Genomic DNA, 6,795 nt, shown 5'->3' on the forward strand with positions numbered 1-6,795 from the left:
GCTCACGCGGCGGCCGGCACGGCCAACCTGCTGCCGGCTGAGTCAAGTTTGTTTCACCTTGTGTACGACAAGGATTTTCTGCTGCCCAAAGTTTTCCTCCCTCCCCGTTACCTCCGCCCTCCTCTGAGTTGGCAAAAACTGCTCGTTGGTGGAGACACACTGGAGCCCGCTCCACCTCATGAGGTGGCGGTCGTCTCGGCCTGACTTAGGGTTGGGAGTGGAAGGGGATTGGGGCACCTCCCCTTAGATTCTGCAGCCTCCCGGTCCCTGGACTTGAAATATGCGTACTTTCCTCTATTAGTGAGGGGGGAAGATCTCCGGCCCTGGGTGACACGCGCCCGATGTTTGCCGTATGCCTGCTTTCGATTTACAGTTTCTCGCAGTGTTCTCGGCCTGCTCCCCCGGATAGGTGCGAACACGAAAGCGCCGTGGGCCTGACCTTGGCTGGTGCAAACCCCAACATGGCGAGGCTGTCATAGGCTGGCCCCACCTGGCACCCTGCCCGGCCCGAGGGCCCCAGCCCGTGCCTTTGAGCTTTGTTTCATTTCCTGCACATATTCGGTCGGCTACCCGCGCTGGCTTGAGTAAGTGAGCGTGCGCGCTGTGCGCTGGAGCGTCACTTTTCTTTCCCCTTCTCTCCCTTTGCCTGCCGCGGCCTTACTCGGTCCTCCCCTCCTCCCCGGAACCCGGCGGGTCGGGTCCTCCTTACCCCATCGCTTCCATATTCCTGGCTGCGGTCGGTGTTCAGTTGGCTGAGCTGATTGGGCGACGATGCATATTTATGTTCTCACCCTTCCTCCTTTACCCTCTCCCCGGACCATCCCCTGCCCCTATCTCGTGTCTCTCTCGCTCCCGTTCCAATTGCGGTAATAGGTAGGCTTCCACCACAATTAGCCTGCCTGTGTTTTCCACCCGACAGTTTCACGTTCCCCCGTCGGTGTCCGTGTGCAGTGTTTTTTTTCTTTCTTTTTTTCTCTGCCGGGGTTCTCTGTCGCCATGGAACACGCCGCAGTGCGTGCTCAACGGTGGTTGCCTACCTTGCTGACCGAGAGGGTACACTCTCCACAAGTTACGAAACTGCTCCACCACAATATTCGTTGCGGATGAAATGTATGGTTTCGGTTGCCGCATTCTATGGGTATCAGCGTTCGCTCCCCGAGTCCAAATGACCACGTGAGTTACGCCCCGCAGCGTGGAGGAGGAGGCCTCTCGGTGCGCACGCCTCAGTATCTCCCATATGATTTGTGACGGTGATTCGTCTAGGCCGCGAACGCGCTCAGGCTGCTTCTCCTGGGTACGAGACAGCCGAGGCATTTGGGTTAGAACACTGAACTGGGCTCTGCCACCCAAGCGTCTCTTATTTACACTAGCAGTTTGGAGATTTTTGTGTAGAAAAAAATGGGCAAAGATTTACGAAACAAAGTTCTGAAATGTAAACGTGGGTACGTCTGGCTGGCTGTTAGTGGCTGAGCGATAATGTCAGGATAGTGATAAGGATCGGGCATCGACTCGCTGACTACAGTACCTTGTTTCAACGCGCTCTGCAGGATACACGACTACTGGCAGTATGGTTCTCGGTATGCAAAGAGATGAAGGTTATGCCCTTCTCGGACCTTCTGCAACTGAGGTGAGAATTCCATCCCGCACTCAATTTCCGACATTAAGGGCTGCTGCGCGGAATCGGAAAGTGTTTATGATTTTCTCGTGATTTTTTCTAAGGATGTATTTTTTTGAGTGAAGGCCCTTGCTCTGAACCCTAAAAGAAAGTAGACACCTCATAGATGGCGAAAAGACGTCTAAGAATAGACGCCGGCCTTAAAACGACATTTTAAAGCTGAATACAAACTGGGGGTCAGTTTTAGATTTTCTAGAAAAAATGCGATTTTCGACTTTGACCTTTGGGGCCGAAGGCCTATTCACGACTCAGCCTTTTGCCCGACTCGGGTGGCAGCGCCGCAGGCCTGGGTCATGTAAGTAGGACATGCCTAGGTAGATGTATGCCAGGCGCGCTCGGCCAGGTGTGTCCCAGCGTAACAGCGTTTCGTGACATATCGCGAAGCCTGTTACGCGAGACGTGGTCTGGCGTACATCTACCTAGTAGTATATATACCGCAGTATATACTGCCTCGAAATGGCTTTTGTAACGACACTTTTCCGTACTAACTTTTTGTGTAACGTAACACCGTTACGTTAAGTAACGATGCCCTGGAGCATCTGCAGATGCTTCTCATGACGAGAAGATGTCGGCCACTGAGATCGGCTGGAGTCGCCAGGGTTGAAGGCGTGGTGGCCGGGGTCTTTCGCTTGCATAGATCACAATCAAACCCAGTGAGAAATGAGTGTTCGAATCGACCTCGAATCGACGTCGACTGCTCGAGAAGTTATCGTTGGTCCTGAGACGAAGTTGTCGACGAAATTTCGATGTTACTCGAGAAGTGCCCTATGACACGGCTTAACTCAGCTAATGGGTCTTGACGTGTTACAGAACGGTTCCTGGTACTAAATTGCAAGAAATTTCGTATTGTACATGATCGATGTCGATTCGACGTCGATTCGAGACAGGGTCTTCCCCTGACTGTACAGTTAGCTCTCGCTGGTGACCCGCAACGCCAAAACAACTATAGTCTGGAGACGCATTCGTTCGAACGCGGGAGGTGTCCGTCACGGACTTCACCTCCTGCAGTAATTTTTGAAAGTGATGGCGACGCGGGGGGTGCCTACGGACACCAACAGTCGCCATTGGACTTAGCTCAACCGTTAAAATCCGTCCCGTAAGTCCCTTTTCGAAAAATTATCGAAATAGCCGATGTCGAAAAAACGTCGATTTGCGGGACAAAATCCCGTCGATTCGACATTTGGAATCGACAATTTTCCGACCTGCCTAATCGACGTCGATTCGAGGTCGATTCGACCACTGATTTCTCACTGGGAAAGGCACCAATTCCTTCACTTACTATAATGCTGGATGGGTACGGCCACTTTGGACAGGTTAGTCGGGCCAACATCTCGAATGATATATTATATATTCTTGGACAATGGCGGATTATTTCTTGGCTGGCGTATGTAGCCGGTAACGCTGCAAGTGGTATTGGAAGAACAGAGATCGATATTTTCCGCTCAGATTTTCACTAACCCATGTCTTTCTTTTGCTTTCAGATGTGATGCTACTCTGAGAAACATCAGTCCCAGCGCGTAATTTGGACTTGCACCACTCAAGACATCAGGCTTAGAAGTCTTGGTTGGTGCTTAAAAGTACCTGCATAGATCTAGCAAATAACTTTGGTATCTGGAATTACCTACAGGAGGAAGATTGGACCTCTCGCCATTAGAAGCTTCCGTTATACCGTGGCAAATGCGTCTGTTAACTGATCACCATCATGTAAATTCTGGGCGGTAGAAGTGCATTGTATTTTAAATAGAAACAAAAGTGTCAACGTTTGTGGAAAAACGTTGCTTTTTGGCTGTTATGCTCGCCTCAACATCGGCAACACAAAATGCGCCACGCTGTCAAAGGTGACGATTTGATTTCCAAAAGCCCTCTTACAGAGCTAGGGAATGACACCTCTCCTCTACCCGTTATTCGGCAATGAGGGGCTTTTGGCATCAAAAGTGTCATATCCGAACAGGTACTGCCAATTTTTAGCCGATGAACCTGTTGCTAATTTGCGGAGACAAGTGTTACGTCAAACATTATTACTAGAGTAATAAAAACAGATTTATAGTTTCTGGAAATACACATTTCCTATTTATGAACGATGTACTAGTATCTCGACGTACATTGTATACCACATGTTTGTGCATTGGAACGGAAAATAAGTGGCATACAAAATAGAGGAGTGGGGATTTTCGTACGTATGCTCGTGTCGTGCCCGGTTAAGTCGCCTTTCCATAACTTAGAATGAGGGTATATAAGTGTAATAGTCCACGTCCTACAATTCAACATTGTAGTGTAATTTTTCACTCGTTTAAGGCAAGATACCAATGCGAGGACTAAACCACTGTACTAAACCTCCTCATGTGCGACGTTACCACTCAGTTCTTACGTATTTAGATCCATGCCGTGTATGCTTTTCCAGGATGTAATAAGGGACCAAACGAACGGCATACATACGCATATGAGAAGTCGGCAAAACAGATTCTTTGTGAAACACGTATCCAATATCAGTTGCAGCCTGGTTTTATGATATACTATTTTTACTGTACAGAATAATTTTTTATGATCATGATGTTTCTTATAACTTTCTCAAAGAAAGACATGTACTTTCGTCAAGTTTCCCCATAAATAGGTAACCATTCTTTAAGCGTACACCCTAAAGCTGCGATTGCAACACTCGGTATTTGTACGAATAGGTCCCCCACTCTTCAAGTCGGTGTACACCGAGTTTTGTGAGTATTCGCGAGTATCCGCGAGTACTGGAGAGTATTGGCGATTTTACCTCTGATTTTACATGAGTATCCTGGAGTATTTTGCGAATATTTCGCGAGTACTATCGGAATTGCTATGTACTATTTCATTCGTAGCTTACGTACAACTATGCGCATACGTTACGTACGTACAATTTTTAGCGATATTATGCATAATTACGTACAAATTTTGTACGTAGGTTATGTATGTTGACAGTAGTACGTAGCTACGCACAAAATAGTACCATAGTTTGTTTTTCGTGAGCTTTTCGTGAGTATCCGCGAGTACCTTGCGATTATTCTTTCTCATAAACAACGACTTTTTTTTTAGTTGGGGACTCCTCGATTTGTACTGACGAAAAGTAAAATACTGTATCTATGCCTAAGTTCACAGACAGAACTCTTATAATCGAAAGGATATTATTAGGTCTCATTTGCCTACTTCCGTCATACAATCAGACTACTTGTCCTAACATGAAGACCGATCTGCGGCGCAGCGTTTACTCTGGAAACCCAAGAGTGTACTTGTATGCGTTATCGTATATACAGGCACACACTTCGGCACATACCTTTTAGCATAGAGCTCTAGGTGTGTACACGGCCTCGTATGGAGTATTATCTGCATACATGATCCTGTACGCAGCATTTGCTGCATACATGATCCTGTACGCAGCATTTGCTGCATACATGTAGGCAGCAAATAACGCATACATGTACACACGTGGGTTTCCAGAGTACCCAAAATCATATCTAATATCGCACTGATTTCAGTATGTCCCACCTGCAAAACGCGAGTTATAGGATATTTTAAAGGAAGTGCATTCTGCATCTACTCGTTCTTCCCAACTTTTTGCGCTTATAAATATAAAATATAAGACCGTTGCGACTTTTTCCGTGTGTGTTGATTGGACAGTAATTTGCGAAACATGCAGAGGTGACGGGCTGCACCCAACCTTGTTTTCCATGTACGCTTTTCTGAAAACGCCACACGGTAGATAGGATATTTTTTTTCAGTGCAGTGCTGTAGATAGGGTTTTGTGGAGACGGCTTGCGCGCTGCAGAACGATTCTTCACTGTCAATTTTAATGCACAGAACATCGAATTTAAAGCACTAACGACCAAAATGTGATTCCCACATTTTCTTGCATTTGAGGCAACGACAAAAAAGAAACTGTCGTTTGGAATTGACATTAATGATAGCACCTACTGCGATAATTTTTAAAATTTCACAGCGATGAAAATATTATAGCACTTCTTAAGCCGCCATACCGTCATTACTGCATTTTTCTGTAGCTGATTTATCGCGCCTTTGAAGCTGACATTATTGCAGTTCTTTAGCAAAACTGATGGTATTCTTAAATCGGTATTAAAATTACTCAACAGAAAGGTGCGATAAAATCTGTGAATCACATTTTGACCATTATTTCAGCGATGAAAATAACCACATTTGAAATATCAGTGTTGTTGTTAGGATGCGTCGACTCGTCGTTTTTTCTGTCACTGTGGGATCAAAAAAGAAAATAGAATGGAACCAGGTAGCGGAGCGACTCCTGAAAGAGCACTTGTAAGCGCTTTAAAGTGCAAAAATTGAGGACTTTGGGGTCTGATTATTGACTTTACGTGGATTTCTCAGTGTGACATTATTAAAAGAATTGCGTGCCTGCAATCACTGACATACCAAGTGTGCAACTGCAAATTGGATTCTTGCATGTATTCATTTCCCCATAGTTGTCCTCTTTCAAGTGGTCAACTTCGGAATTATGCAACTTTAAGTGTGCAACTCGTCTGTTCAACCCAAATTAGACGCTTATTGCGTAAGAAGTGTTAAAAAGGGCAGTTGCTCTCTTACAGGTGCACAACTAACGAGGTTAAACATTTACAGGAATGCTGCTATATGGTTTCACACTAACATGTTTTAAGAGTTGCACACTTGGTTTATCAGTGACGTCGCGGCTATCGCCAATAGCGTGCCTACCAGGGTTAATACTGATGCAGTTCTGAAATTTTCTGCATTTTATTTATACGCCTAGAAATTGATTCCTGAATATTTTTACTGGAGTTTCTTCTACATCTATATAGAGTATTTCGTCACTATACTATTATCGGGTAAAGTCGCAAATAAGCACTAATTTAGGTCAACTTGTGTTTTGAATGGGTCCTTAATCAAATTGTTCACACGGTACATGACAGAATTCTCGCTTTTTAAGATCTCGCGAAATGTTGTGTAATGTATCTAAAAATTTACATGTTCACTATATTTTGCAATTTGCCACTTTTAAAATGTGTAAGAACAACCTCGCACCAAGCTTCCACTTTTGTCCGTCATTTGATGTGAAGTCAACACCGAGTGCTTGCACACTTACACTTTTGAATTGTTAACGCACACTATAA

General features: G+C 45.4%; 2 protein-coding genes across 6 annotated transcripts in view; one reads left to right on the forward strand and one right to left on the reverse strand.

Moving 5' to 3' along the window:
• LOC113207075 (microtubule-associated protein RP/EB family member 1) overlaps positions 1-6,795 on the reverse strand; it is a 389,806-nt gene that overhangs the window by 382,243 nt on the left and 768 nt on the right. The window lies entirely within an intron of this gene.
• The window catches only part of LOC113207082 (uncharacterized), a 58,484-nt gene that overhangs the window by 50,518 nt on the left and 1,171 nt on the right, over positions 1-6,795 (forward strand). The gene's annotated exons all lie outside the window — the stretch shown is intronic.

Source organism: Frankliniella occidentalis, unplaced genomic scaffold, assembly GCF_000697945.3.
Source record: "Frankliniella occidentalis isolate FOCC.00 unplaced genomic scaffold, Focc_3.1 Scaffold19, whole genome shotgun sequence".
NCBI lineage: Eukaryota > Metazoa > Arthropoda > Insecta > Thysanoptera > Thripidae > Frankliniella > Frankliniella occidentalis.